Source organism: Diceros bicornis, chromosome 4 (genome assembly GCF_020826845.1).
Source record: "Diceros bicornis minor isolate mBicDic1 chromosome 4, mDicBic1.mat.cur, whole genome shotgun sequence".
Taxonomy (NCBI): Eukaryota; Metazoa; Chordata; class Mammalia; order Perissodactyla; family Rhinocerotidae; genus Diceros; species Diceros bicornis.
Genome location: NC_080743.1, coordinates 78,485,633 through 78,500,548, shown reverse-complemented (window position 1 = coordinate 78,500,548; position 14,916 = coordinate 78,485,633). Strand labels below are relative to the sequence as shown.

Genomic DNA, 14,916 nt, shown 5'->3' with positions numbered 1-14,916 from the left:
TTTCCTGAGATTCCACAGAGAGGGATAGTTGCTCAGATGCCTTGGGACTGCTGGGGTTATGTGGGGAAGCTCCCCTTTTGGTTCTCTGGCATGTTAGGAAGATGTAAATAAAACAAGTTTAACAAGATAGCATCCGTGTCCCAAAAGAAAATGGGAACACACTGACCCGGGCCTGCCCAGTCTGCTAAACGAGACCTAAAGCTGTTGCTATGGAGGTGCATATGATACGCATCAGTGATATGAGGGGCGCTCCACCTGCCAATGTTAGCTCTGCCTGTAACATCCTGGGCAAGGCAGGTAGCCACCTCTAGGTATCTGGTGAATGCCACAGGATGTGTGTTGTGAATATTCATGGAAATTGGAGTTGGACAATCTTCCCTGAGCGGGATGAGTGCGTGCCCCATCATGCCTGGCCACTGAGCAGGTTTTCTGGGTTCAGATCTCTCCACTGGCTCCTGAAAAACTATGTACAGATCAGATTTCGCTTATACCCGTCAGGGGCCAAGCAGGAAACGGGTGAAACTCTCAAAAAGCTTCAAATGAAATACATTTTTGAAGGGCCTGTTGACAGAGGCATTGGCAAGATGGAGGGAACCATTAAGGATGGTGAGGAACCCAGGACCAGGAACCTGGAAGCTGTTACCTGCCCTACACCTGAAGGAGCCCAGTGAGGGCTGGAGACAGGAGCCCAGTCCACTGAGGGCAGCCTCTTGGGCAGAGAGCAGAGCAGAAAGTGGATTTGGGGGTAAACAGAGACAATGAGTGCACCTCCATCTTCAGGGCCCAGGCACAGGCCCCATTGTCTTCTGGGGGAATTTCACACACATGGAGATGGAAAGGAGAGACAGTTAGATGTAACAAGGACTTAACACAAGAGGGAGAAAAGGCATTCATGTATCCAGACCATGAGTGGAAGCACATTCAGAGGCTGGATGTCTGCCTGGGTATGCTGAATAGAGTGTGAGCCCAGGGTTGTGTAGGGAGGTGGTTCAACTTTCCCTGAGGAGAGGATCAAGGAATCTCTTGTTGACAGTGTCCCTTGATGCTCCTGAGTATCCAATTTGAGGTAAGGGGTCAGCATTAGGAATAGGCCTGCAATTCTTCCTTTCTTAATGAAACACTTTCCCTGGCCTTATGAAAGACAACAGCTGTTTGGGGAGCAGGGTGGGTGCCCATGATAAACGTATCTTTTGGCAGAAGAAGCACTACAAAAAGCTACAGAGGAAGCCCGCACCCTCAATATTATCATCATATCCTATTGCTAACGTTTACTGAGTACATACCACGTGCCCGACACTGCTCTGAGAGCTTTTCCTGCATTTACTCATTCCATCCTCACACAACCACCCTAGGAAATGAGCACGGCTATGGACTGAATTGTGTCCCCCCAAAATTCATATGTTGAAGCCCTAACCCTGCAGTGTGGCTGTATTTGGAGATGGGGGCTTTAAGGAAAAACTAATTTTAAATGAGGTCATATTGTTGCCAAACCAATGGGCTCACCTCCTGTTGAGTTAAATAAGACTCTACACCAGTGGAAGTTGTCTCATAAAGTGTATTTGCAGCAAATAGGAGGCCATGAGGAATCATTTCCAAAGTCATGGCGTCCCGGAACAAAGGGAAGCAGGAACTTTTATTTCAGTTGGGGAACAAATATTCAAAAGGGAGAGGTTGGTATTCTCTTATGCAGGCTGAGTTGGAGAACATACTTCCACATAATGAGGCCTAAGCTCCTCTTGGAGAGATCTTTGCATTAAAAACAAGGCAAAGGTCATGGGTGTAGCTCTTGTGGTGAGGCTTGGTCAGTTTCAGGATGGTTGGTGTTTACATCTCCTTAACACACAAAAGGAAAAGAAACAACTTGGAAAAACAGTTAACTGCTTCCAAACCCACCTTTGAGTTTCTCGAGGTGCCTAATTGGTGACAATATGGGTGGGGCTCTGATTTGATAGGATAGTGTTCTAATAAGAATAGACACAGAGAGCTTGCCCCTACGCCGCAGCACATGCAGGCACCAAGGAAAGGCCGTGTGAAGCCACAGCAAGAAGGTGACTGTCTACAAGCCGGGAAGAGAACTCTCACCAGAAACCAGATTTGCTGGCACCTTGATCTTGGACTTCCAGCCTCCAGAACTGTGAGAAAATATGTCTGTTGTTTAAGCCCCCCAGTCTGTGGTATTTTGTTATGGCAGCTGAAGCAGACTAAGACAGGCATCACCAATATTCCAATTTATAGATGGGGAAATTGCGCACAGGGAAGCTAAGTGGCTTTCTTAAGGTCACCCCGTTTGCCTTTGACTTCGATCTCTTCACCTCTCAGGGTCCTGTTTTTCTTATAGGAGGAGGGAAGGTGGAAGTAGATCAGGGGCCATAACCTCAAATGTCAACAGGGGTCAGGGAGATGACAGAAATGAGTGAAGTCAGCCGAGTGGGGACTGTGGCAGACCGGAGAGGGCAGGCCCCTTCAGAGAGGGCAGCCGCTAGTCAGCTGCAACCAAGGGTGGGCCAAGTGGCTGGTGTTCTCAGAGCTACAGTTTTTCAAGACAAACTTGGAAGTCTGGATCTTTTGGGGAAATGTTGCGGTTTTTCAATTATTGGCAACAAATGCCATCATGATACAGTGTGCAGGCCAATTAAGACATATCCACGGGCCATGTGTGGTGTACAATGTCCAGTTTGCCCCCTCTGGGCTAGACGGTTTTTCTACACTCCTTTTTCCTCCTCTCTCTCCCCTTGGCCATGATTCTCTGCCTTTGGCAATATTCCTGTGTGCAGACTCTAAACCCCCTGCCTTCAGGAAAATGAGGATCGTCATGATCCAGAATTGCTTTAAGGCACAGTCAGTGCAAAGAGCACTGCGAAGACTCAGCTGAGCCATGTAACTCTTCTGAAAATTGGTCCAATAACACCCACCTCACGGGAGTTCTGGTAGGATTAGATAAGGTCCTGCACGAGGAAGCACCCGGAAAATAATGCCCTAGCTGTGTGTAGAGCCCCTGCTAGGCTCAGAAACACTGTGCTCGGTGCTTCCCATTCACCATCAGGTGGCTCAATATTAGGTGTCTGAGCTCCTTACACATAGGGGACTGATGACTTCATTGGCTGTAACATGCTTGAAATAGAAACGATTGGCAAAGTTCTAAAAGGCAGCAGAAAATGTTCTGGAGAGCCCAGGGGCATGGCTGGGAGGTGGAGAACTTGTCAGGGATGAGAGCAGCAATGATTTCACCCCTGGAAGACAGGAACAAAACAGCCTCCTGTGCTCATGAGGGATTGGTAAGACTGTTTGTGACAATGTATTGACAGTTCTACTCGATGCTTAATAGCTCCTTGTAAAAATTCCAGTGGGTCCATTTTTAGTTGGGGCTAATGAGGGTTAAAAACTTGCAGACTGCCCAAAATACTCTCAGTGAGGCTCCCCAGGAGAGGGTTTATTTACTGCACTGCTGATTAAAGAACAGTTTACCTACTCTGGATCATCTTTCACCAAACCTTTATCACTGTGGTTTTTTTGGCTGCTGGTGGTTTGTTTTTTAAATAAATGAAAGCAGATTGTGTGGGTTCCAAGGCTGTGACTCAAGTTAGCTGTTTGCCAGCTGTGAGGCAGACGGACTCAAGTTAGCTGTTTGCCAGCTGGGTCCTCTGGGGCCAGCCCTCCCTTTGCAGAGCTGAGGGGAGTCATCAATGAGGAGAAATGAAAAAGAAGGAGGCAAAACTCACTTTTTTCCGCGTCTTGCCAGGAACAGCTCAGTGTGGGAGGGAGGATCTGGGAGGATGTTAGCCAGGAGAAGAATGAGGGGGTTAAAGGCGGCTGAGGTGGAGGAAGGAAGGCCAGAAACAGACTGGCCGGGGACGGAGAGTAGAGAAAAGAGCTGCTGGAGGGGAGGTGCGTTGAAGCCCACCCCAAGAAGCTGAAGACACCAGTGTACGTGGTTGTAGAGGGAAGACGGCACAGAGCAGGAAGGAGGATCTGAGAGAAGCTGCGTTCTGGGCTGGATTAAAACTCTGGATTAAAACTAAATCCACTCTGGGCAGATCAAGGAAAGGCTTAAAGGGTGTGACCTTGGGAAGAACCTTCTGCCATAAAAGCCAGGAGATCCTAAAATGAATTTTCAGAAGATAATAGCAATGCGTTTGGAGTAGAGAAGAGCCCTCGCCGGATTTGGGATTCAGCCCTGCCACGAGGTCACTGGATAATCCTGGTGCACACACAACCTGCATATTAGAATCACCCGGGGAGCTGCAGCCCAGACCATTTAAATCAGAATCTTTAGGAGATTAAAGGGTCCAGGCATCAGTACCCCACAAACTAGAATACTGCACACAGCCAAGTTTGAGACCCGTGGGCTAGATGGTTTCTGAAGGTCCCAGTCAGCCCTGAAGTTCATTAAGCCTTTAAGGAAAGGAGAGGGGATGATTGGCAGGCAGCCCTCCATAGAATCAAGTCTTGGACCAGATGCTTCTTGAGAGTTCCGCTGCCCATAAGAGTCGATGATTTGAGACTCCAAGTGGACAGGCTCCTACTGCCAAGTTCCAGCCAGCTGTGTTTCTCCAGGTTAATTCATTCCTCAAGCATTTACTAAGTGCCGACTATGTGCCTGGCACTGTTCTAGTGGCTGGGGACACAACAGTGACCGAGCCAGACCCTCTGGACAGACCTGAAACCACGAGCCTAACGAGCAGTGTGTAGGCTGGTGCAGAGAGCAGGAAGGGAAGGGAAGTTTGGGAGTCTGTTGAGTCACACAGTGTTCCCCAAACTCGCACATTATTTCATCAAATCCCTAAGGTTACTAGGGACTGTCCTTGCTGCGTTAATGCCACCTTCCTTTCCTCCTTCCTCCTCCTTCAACTGTGGGGGTCATCATATCTGCATTTAGCAAGTGACCATAGGGTCAGAATAATTCTGCCCCCTGATCCCAAATGCACACTCTCAAGTACACACCGTGTCTTCACAACTCAGCTGCAGCTCCTCGCAGCCGAGGGCAGGGCCTTGAGTCCCTGGGGAGAAGATGGTGTCATTCAGGGTGTGCAGGCCACAGACAGTCTGGATCCAGACTGTGCGTCTGTCTCCTAACTAGAGGCCATTACTATGTGACCTTGGACACACTACCTAACAGCACCCGCCTCAGATCTGCATCTTCAAAATGGGAATTATAATAGTACTACCTTTCACGTTGTTGTGAAGAGTAAATGAATTAACGAAGGCAAAGCAGTGGCTGGCACGTGATAATGCTCACAGTAGGTGCTGACTGTCATTGTCCTAGAGAGGGAGAAGTTAAATGTACTTGTTCTGATTAAGCTAAAGGAGAGGCCATCCAGATTGTATGTTGTGGTGGCATCTGCTCTTTCTCATTTCCCATCAGGGCAGGTGTCTGATACATTGGTTAAGAGAATGCTAGATGCTTTAACAGGTAGATCCTGAAATCTCAGTGGTTTAATTCAGAAGGAGTTCATTCAAGTCTAACGGGCCTGGGAGGGGTGCTCTGCTCCATGCAATCATTTAGGGTGCCAGAGGCTGCATCATCCTCAAAGCAGGTCAGGGCTTTGACATCCAAGTGGCACACAAGCTGAGAGAGTGGAGGATGACAGGGGGGCTTTTTGTAGGCCAGGTAAGGAATGGCATCACCTCCATCTACATTCCACTGACCAGAACTCAGCCACATGCCACAAAGAGCCTGGGAAAGGTGCCAGGAAGAAGTGCAGGAGGGGTCCTCCAGGGCCTGGCCTCTGGGGGTCTTCTTAGCTGGCAAGGCCGCTGTCTCCCCATCTCAGGTCCCCAACATGGGAGGCGGTTATCCTGCCTGGGATGGGCACTGGGACCATTGCACATGTGCGGGGCACTCTCTTCACATCTCCTTCCTCTCTGACCTTCTCCAGTTACTTTCTTCCAATTCCTGTTCTCTCTCCCATGGAGCCTACCCTCTATTGAGCTCCTGTGGTTGGAGAAAGGTTATTATTTGGCCATTGAGGGCTTTGGTGGAGAGGTGCTCTAGGGATTCAATGGGACAAAGGATGTTGGGGGGGGAGGTGGCGGTGGGTCTTGGCAGAGGAGCCTTCCAGGAAGGAGACCTGTGGCCACCTCCCTCCGCCCGCTTCCTGTGAGATCTGGGAGTTTGACCCCAGGCCGCTGGGCTCCCAGGAGCTGGGAAGGGGCTCTTAGCCCTGACACTATCCCCTGATCAGCAGCAGCCATATCACCTAGGAACTTGTTAGAAATGCAAATTCTCAGTCCCACCTCAGACCTGCTGAATCAGAAAATCAGCTCAGAAAGATTAATAACCTGCCCCAAGTCACACAGCTAGAAGGAGACAGGACAGAAGCGTTCGAACAAGCCCTGTGTGATTCTGGTGCACACACAAGTCTAGAATCCCTGCGACAGGGATGCAGCTCCGGCGCGAGGGTGCAGATAGGAAAGTGTTTCACACTGCCACCCAGTGGCCATAGACGGAACAACAGCCCAGCTTCCAGCTCCGTACAAACTCGGCCTGTGGCGGCAGCGCTGGTAATAGTACCTAGAATGTTAGGAAGCAACTTCTGGAAAGCGCTGAGGAATCCACAGGCCCAGCAGGAGGCTCACCCAAGTCTGTCCGTGGACAGTTCATAACTGGGCGGCAAAGCCTGAGGGCTCACCTGGTTTGGCCCTCCCTGTCAGGAGCTTGGGGACCCTGGGGTGGGGAGCAGAGGGAGAAAAGAAAATGAGATGATCCCTCAGGGCGCGGGCCCCTCAGCCTGTTTGGTGAGGAATGCAGGGGTGGGGGTGACATCTGAGCTCAACAGGAGGAAATGGCTGGGGACAAAGGCCACTTGCTTTCTCCCTTGCCCCTGACCTGAGACACAGCGGGGCAGGAAGTTCAGCCCTCTGGGTTTTGGCTCTGATTTTGTGCTTTTATGGAAGGAGCTGACAGCTGTGGGGTTCCCAGGGGATGCACACAGCTTGCTGAGTAGGCTGTTCAGTCCTGACATCTGGCTTGGCCTGACGGTGCACTGGAGAAGCAGACTCTGGGGGAGGAGGAAGGGCAAGGAAACCAGTGTCTGTAGGGCAGCCGGTGCTGTGGGGGGAACCCGAAGTCTCCGCCTGGTTTAACCCACTCGCACCTAATTCCCAACACACAGGTGCTAAGTCTCAGCCCAGAGAGGTTAGGAACCTGCCCAAATTCATACGGCTAGTAAGAGGCAGGGCAAACATTGACTCTAAGATCTAATACCGAAGCCTACATATGCTCTGTCCACCACTCTCTACTGCCCACTTCCCCACCGCAGAACCCCTCTGGGCTGACCATCACACAAGGCAGTTCTCACACTGAGAAAACCACGGGATCCAACAGCAGGAGATAGCCTCCTTCCTTAGCTGCCCTGCTCTCTGCTCTCAGGCCCGTTGTAAATGCTTCAACAGCAGCTCTGATAAGGGAGGCAGCTCCAGCCAACTTAGGGACCTGGGGCACTGGTTAGAGGGAGAGCCTCCCCTCACTGTCCCCAGGTCGGAGGGAAAGCCTCCCCATCCTGGGGCAAGACTGACGTCCGGAGGGTGCCCGTCACCACCCTCAGGGCTCCTAGCCAGGGGGTGCAGAGCAGAACAATGCAGGAGCGGGGAGCAATGCAGCAGCTCACCTCGTCCAGAGGAGCGACAGATGGGGACCCTGGAGCAGCATGGAGCAGCCTGGCCACCACGAGCCCCAGGTGGAGGAGCCCAGCCGAGCCTGGGATAGTGGTCTCCAGAGGCCCCACTGTTCCCCTGCGTCCACCAGCTGGGCCACAGCCACCTCACAGTACAGGTCACCGCAAACCAAAGTCACTTTTTAAGATACATTTTCTGCTGCAGACTCACAACTACATAACCGTCACTCAAGTAAACACGAGAAAAGCATGGAGGGATTTATGCTTTAAACTTTATTCAATATACAGTTGTCATCAAAGAGCCTGACATATGCGAACCTCAAGTTCTCTCTGGGAGTCTGATTCAGGAGTATGTGGGTGGTTCGTTGGACTTTTGCCTTGCCAAAAGATCCCAAGGATCCCCAAGTTTGGGAATTGCCAGCGTGGCTTATGATCATCATCATAATTAGACTCCCAGAGGGTCCACCTCTATGTTCCTGGAAGTTCTTCCCTGACTGACCCTTTTGTCACTGACCCAGATCCTCACTGCAAGGCCCAGAGGATGGGATGGGCATAGAAACTGGGCTGCCTTGACTGCACCAGGGGCGGCTGCCCCAGACGGACTAGGTGTGGGAGACCTTTTTTCTTGGGGGTCTGCACAGGGCCTAGTGCCATGGAGCAATCCAGGCAACTGTCCCGTGGGGGTTGGGAGGCAGAAGCGCCAGGAGCAGGTTTGTGCCAGGGCTCAGAGCGCCAGCACCTGACTCCCTTCAAGGTTGATAATCATTGCTGACTCCTCCTTGGAGACGTACGTCCCTCTGGGTCACCAGGATGGACTGGCGCCTGCGTGCTCACGTTACCTGCCTGAGGCTGAGGCTGCTGCCAGCCACTCCCAGCCTGGGTTTTCTGGCCTTCCTTTTCCCAAGGAGGCAGTGTGAACAGGAGAGAGGCTGGCCCTGGGAATCTGCCCGAGTCCCAGCTCCACTCTTTTCTAGCTCTGTGGCTTTTGGCGAGGCTGAGTCTGAGTTGACTCTTCTGCAAAATGGCTGTAACCAGTGAGGCTCCAGTGTGTTTTCCAGGAGGCACCTAGTGGTCCTAAGGAAGGAGGTGGGGTGCTGGGAAGTTGTCTACAAGCACATATACACCATTGTACTTAGATGACAGGCTCGTGAGGGGTGAGTTGGGGGCTGGGAGCCAGGGCGACGCTGAAGCCCCTCCCAGCCATCTTTGCGTCTGCCATGGTCATATGAATCAAAACCTGCCTCCCTCCCAGGGTGGTTGTGATGGTCAAATGAGATCAGGTGGATGAAGCCCTCCGGGAAGTGTAATGTTCTCAACAGATGGAGCAGATTATTATCCCCTCCTAAAGCAGGACCCTAACCCTTTAGTCAGGAGCCAATAATGGACCAGTGATGGTGCCTGTGGGCCCTTCTGCAGAGGAGCCACCAATGAGCACTCTCCCCAACCCTGGACGATGCCCCAGGTGGTTATCTGGGGGCTCCTTCCTAAGCTAGGGACGTGGTCAGATCTTCCAAGCCCCCCAGAACTTTGTTTTCTGGAGGAATCTCCCTCCTCATCAATATCCCAGGCAGTCCTCCAAATAGGTGGTAAGAGTGTTCAGAGGAAAAGGTACCCGCTGCCCAACTGCTTCAGAAGCACCTGGGATGCTTGCGAAAAATTCCATGGCCCCATGCTGGCTCTAGGGAATCCATTTCTGGGAGTGGGCTTGAACAATCTAGAGGGGGGTTGTTTTGTTTGTTAATTACAAGCATCCCTGGTTATTTCTGTGCAAACTAAATTTGAGTTTTGGGTTTATCATGGGATCTGGTCCCCTGCCCAGATAGAGTTCCTGCAAACCATTCAAATTCGGGAGACTCTTTCTCGTTTCTCAAGAGCCCACCTGCCGGCCCCGTGGCTTAGCAGTTAAGTGCGTGCGCTCCACTGCTGGCGGCCCGGGTTCGGATCCTGGGTGCGCACAGATGCACTGCTTCTCCCGCCATGCTGAGGCTGCGTCCCACATACAGCAACTAGAAGGATGTACAGCTATGACGTACAACTATCTACTGGGGCTTTGGGGGAAAAAAATAAAAAAAAAAAAAAAAGAGCCCACCTGTCCCTGGAGGGTGATGAAGTGACAGGAACACACAAAAATATATCACCCTCATGTCCTTTTGGGAAAGTCAGCTGAGACAGTCCAGAAGGAAACTTGAGATTAGAAAGAGGACTGGGGAGGTCAGGTTTTAAATGCATTTGTACTTTGCTAACGGCAGAAACTCCTGTCTGTGTGGGAAAAAGCAAAAAACTAGGGGAGGTCCCACGGGGCGCAGGTGCATGCTCCTGTCAGGCTCAGCTCAAACATCGGCTCTGCCACCCACTTCCCTCACCCACTCCCTGTCCACCGCACCCCCACCACGAGTTCATCCTCACTAATGTGCCACAGCACGCGGCACAGACCCCTCCTTAGCACTGTTGCACCATTAAAATTCTCCATATGTCTGTCCTCCCTAGACTATGACAGCTGGCATCAGGTCTTCCTTGGCTCTGCAACCCCAACCCCTGGCCCAAAGCGCTGTTAAATGTTTGTTGAATGAATAAACAAACAAATCCCGTAATTAACCTGTGAGACAGAAACCCAGAGGAGACCTTGAATTTTAAGAGATAATTTAAAGAAGAAAAAGGAAGTCTTTATCAGACAACTCATTATCCTTACAAATAAAACAGGGAAAACAAACAGGCAGAGGAAGGGTTAGGCAAACCCATACTTGACAGTTCTAGAAGTGAATAATTCAGGGAAGTGGTGTCCTGTGGGAGTCTGACCCAGCATGGCCGTCCTGGGGATCACTAGGTGATTCCTAGAGCATAAAAATCAAGACTACAAGCATTTGTCTTTCCCAGCCTCTACTCTCTCAGAAGGAAGAGGCTCTAGTGTCAAGCCTAGGAGTTTTCCCTGTTGGAAGTAGTGAACTTCCTGCCCAGGTTCTGGGGCAGAGCCTCGTCTCTCTTTTGCTACCTTTTCTCCAAACCAGGTAAAGGTGTTGCTTGCTTTCCTCGCTTAGTGGCAATCACGGGGCTGTGGGAAGGAGGTGTTAGTGCTGTCTTCACCAGGGAGGAAGCTGCTTTCCTAGAAGCTGGTTTTTCCAACCCTCCTTTCCTCACAGCAGAGTCCCCTGCTCCCATCTCAAATCTACCCTGTTTCTGAATCAGCCCAAAAGGAAGGGGAGGGAGAAGATAAACATCTGAGGGAAGAGCGACAGCTGACACTCTCTAGGAATCAGCCTGGCCCTCCCCAGGGCTCCCGGGGGTGGCTGAGTTGGTTTCTGCACAGAAGCAGGTGTCCGGTGGCGTGTGGTCCCAGGCAGGCTGGAGACGGGCCAGCCGCGCCATCTGCGTTCTTTCTCCACAACAGTCACAGATGCGCCCGCCGGGCTCGGAACTGTCTGGGTGTCTGAGAAACCAAATCTCTACCTAGTTCCTCTTCACGAGGGAAGTACAAACGCCTCCCATCTGGATGATGAAAAGAAGAGCCAGGTCATGTGTCCAGTGAGGCCAGAGGCAGCCGGGGGAGCATCCATGGGGAGGGGTGCTGAGCCCAGGTGGACCCACCCGAAGAGGCAGCGTGTGCGCTCTGCCTGCCTGGGGAAGCAAGGCCAGCAGGCAGCTACTGCAGGCAGGCGTTCTCAAAGTGTGGTCCTGGGCCAGCAGCATCGGCATCACCTGGGAACTTGTTAGGAATACCAGTTCTTGGGCTCAACCTCAGACCTGCAGAACCTCAGGGAGAGGGACTCAGCCCTGTGTTTTTTGTTTTTGTTTTTGTGAGGAGATCAGCCCTGTGCTAACATCTGCCAATCCTCCTCTTTTTGCTGAGGAAGACTGGCCCTGGGCTAACATCCGTGCCCCTCTTCCTCCGCTGTATATGGGACGCCGCCACAGCATGGCCTGACAAGCAGTGCGTCTGTGGGCAAACGGGATCCGAAGCGGTGAACCCCGGGCCGGCGCAGCGGAGCACGCGCATTTAACCGCTTGCGCCACCAGGCTGGCCCCTCAGCCCTGTGTTTTAACAAGGCTTCCAGATGATTCTGAGGCACACTCAAGTCGGAGAACCTCTGGGTTAAGGTATGCCGTGATAGTGAGCCCTGAGCCCTGGGGTGGGAGGCAGGGCCTGGGGTACTGGGGGTCACAACAGGGGGCTTCCAGTCAGGGCAGCCTCATCCATTTGCCCCAGTGTGTTATATAAATAGTATCCTCCTCTAGATGCGCCAGCAGGTGAAGAAGTTTTGGGAGCCTGCCTGAGAAGCATGTGACAGGGAGAAACACTGAGGAATGATGTCACCTACTAAAGGAAGCTTTCACTCTTCCAGGCTCAGACAAGTGTCTACCCCAACTTGGAGAGCGTGTTTCCACAGATCCCCCAAGTAACCTGGCTTGGAAACTAACACAGTGTTCAAATCCTTTTGCCCAGCATGAACCTGTCGTGTTTCAGCACAGGCCCCCTACTTTGGTCGGCAGGGAGGAGGAATGGAGAAAGCACTCCGCTGAGCTGAGGGATGTCTGTGGAAGGAAGCCCACCATTGTACCACCAGGCTGGGCCTGGAGCAGCGTGGCCAGAGGGCACCCCGAGGGCCACAGGAGTGTTCACGATTCCACACTGGAGCAGCCTCTGGTGAAAAACAGTCTTCTTTCCCATTTTACAGAAATTGTGCAGACGGTTAAGCTGAGTCAGCACGTTCACCAACCATCCCGTTATTTGGCCTGGAAGTGTCACTAGAAATGTGAAGGTTGTTGATGGCTGACGTTTCACCACTGCCCGGGCTGTGCTGCCCAGACGGGGCCGGGGGCGGGGGTGGGGGGTGGGGGACGCTCACTTGTTTAACATGTGAATGTGAGTGTGAGTGTGTTTGGGGCACATGACCCTCCTGATTTGGGGATATGGCTGAAATGAACTGGCACATCCCTGTCCCCCTTCCCCGAAACACACACACACACACACACACACACACACACACACACACACACACACTCATTTCAGCAATGAATCTGAAACAGTTTGTGAAAAGACCAGTAGAGGGAGCGCTCTCCCCATTTGGGGGGTGGAAATGGTTCTTCCGCCCGGTGCCAGGAATGCCAGGTTTCCAGTGCCAAGGAAATCCACATTTACTCACAGGTCAAGGAGGCACCAGCCCAAAGCAGAGTGACTTCAGGGACACAAGCAGGTGCAAAGCTTTGCATAGTCTGTCTTATTGGACAATTGAGACTGTCTGAGCTTTACCCAGTTAGACTACACCAATTTAAAATGCAAACACAATCTGGATTATACTTCAGGCCTTTTTATCTCATTGAGATGGAGGGAGCTGAGAGAAGGTGACAAACTGGAAGGTGAGGGTGAGTGCTGGGGGGGCAGAGAGGCATGAGGGGCTTAAAACAACGAAATGGGGGCTTCCCAAGCATCACAGTCCTCCTTTGTTCAAAGGAAAAGCCATGGCCACGCCTGATTCCAACAGTGAGGGCTGAGTCTGCCGCACGTGTCCCGTCCGCAGGAGGGCACGCCGCCTCCCTGGGCTCTAGTTTCCTTCGCTCCTGTACAGCATCTGATCAAGCGCTGAGGACTCTGATGATTTGTGTTGTGGATCTTTGAGCATTTTGAGAGGGGGACACCGTTTTGTATTTCCAGCTCCTAGGATAAACCCTGACAAAATTGTAAATGCTCAGTAAAGTCAAATATGTGAATGAATGAATGTCCATGAGTAGGGAACCATTAAGTAAATTACGGTATATCAGTCTCATTGGAATATCATGCAGTTATTTAAAATAAAGGTTATTTGAAAGTTGCTAAGAGACTAGATCTTCAAAGTTCTCATCACAAGGAAAAACTTTGTAACTACATGAGGGTGATGGATGTTAATTAAAGTTACTGTGACAATCATTTCACAATATATACATATATCAAGTCATGTTGTACACCTTAAACTAATACAATGTTATATGTCAATTATATCTCAATAAAACTGGGAAAAAATAAAATAATGGTTATAAAGGCTGTATAGCAACATGGAAAATGCTTCTATTGTTAAATATACAAATTGTATTATACCAAAGTAGGATTATGCATACACGTGACTGAAAAGGGAACAAGGAGGGAAGCAAGAATTGCGTATGCATGGTGCTAGCTCCCCTGCTAGCTTGTTCAATCTCCTTTGTTGTGGGTTGTGCAATAAACATAGAAACCATTTTTTCCTGCCCACAAGTGCGACTCAATTTGGTTCTTTGGTGACCAACCAAGTTCCTTGACTTCCATCCCATTTGCCCAGATCTCACCGTCTCTTCAGAATTCATGTTTGTTTCATTTTCTTTGCACAATACCCACGTGAACGTGGAAGGGGCTAAATACTTTGGATATTAACGATCTTAGTGGCAGCTGCTATAAATAATGTCAAATTCAAAGACTTAAACACCATATTCTCCCAAATCAGTGAACTGCCTCTGAAGTCAGCAGCAAGTCCCTATTTATACTGTTTCTCACAATGAGAATAATAATGGTTCTGATTTGTTAAGGATATACTGTGTGCCTTCTACTTAAATTTAATCCTCACAAACCTGCAAGGTAGGAAATATTATCCTATTTAGTAGAGGAAGAAACAGAAATTCAGAGGGTTTACATTATTTTCTCAAGATCATAGACAGTTTTCGCATCTGAGACTTTAAGCTCGCAAAGGCCGTGTTTTACCATGATGGATGCTTTCAAAGCGCTCCTCATGTAGAAGAGGCAATAAAATAATGTTCATAAATAACATAATCTAATCATACAAGGCAACTGTCTTATGAATAATAGTACCAAATGTTACACAGGTTCATAGGTAATGACTCTATGGCCACCTGTAACCTCTCCGGGGACATCTTTTTTAGTACTAATCTCCTGATTGTGCAGTGGGAAGCTCCGTCCACGCACAAATCCTGCCCTAGGCAGAATGATCCAGCGCTTACCTGTCTTGGTGTTGGGTCAAAATATGTTCTGAAGGATTCAGGCATTTCACTGAAAAAGAAATCGCGGTCACTCTTATTTCACTTCTATGCATTATGAAACTCCATGAAAATTATTCTATCAATTAACCTCAGGGCGTTAGGGACCACTTCAGTGCCTGGAGGAATCAGATGTTTCTCTGAGAAGGAGAGGGGTGCTCAGGCAGCATTCATCAATCAAACCTAGAGGCTCTGGCCAGAAATCAGTTTCTACTGGTTTCTGACAGTTTGTTCTCTATACAGTTGCCATTTCATCATGGGCTTCAAACAATAGAAATGAAGGGAAAAGTGCAAATGAATACATATGACA

General features: G+C 50.3%; 1 long non-coding RNA gene across 2 annotated transcripts; it reads left to right on the top strand.

Moving 5' to 3' along the window:
- Positions 1-2,019: 2,019 nt before the first annotated feature.
- On the top strand, positions 2,020-12,416 carry LOC131404789 (uncharacterized). 2 transcript variants are annotated; one of them, XR_009219855.1, is made up of 3 exons: positions 2,020-2,134; positions 11,462-11,705; positions 11,951-12,416. It is a non-coding gene; the product is annotated as an uncharacterized LOC131404789 (long non-coding RNA). The 2 variants fall into 2 exon arrangements; XR_009219854.1 differs by having other exon boundaries at positions 11,844-12,416.
- The last annotated feature ends 2,500 nt before the right edge of the window (positions 12,417-14,916 follow it).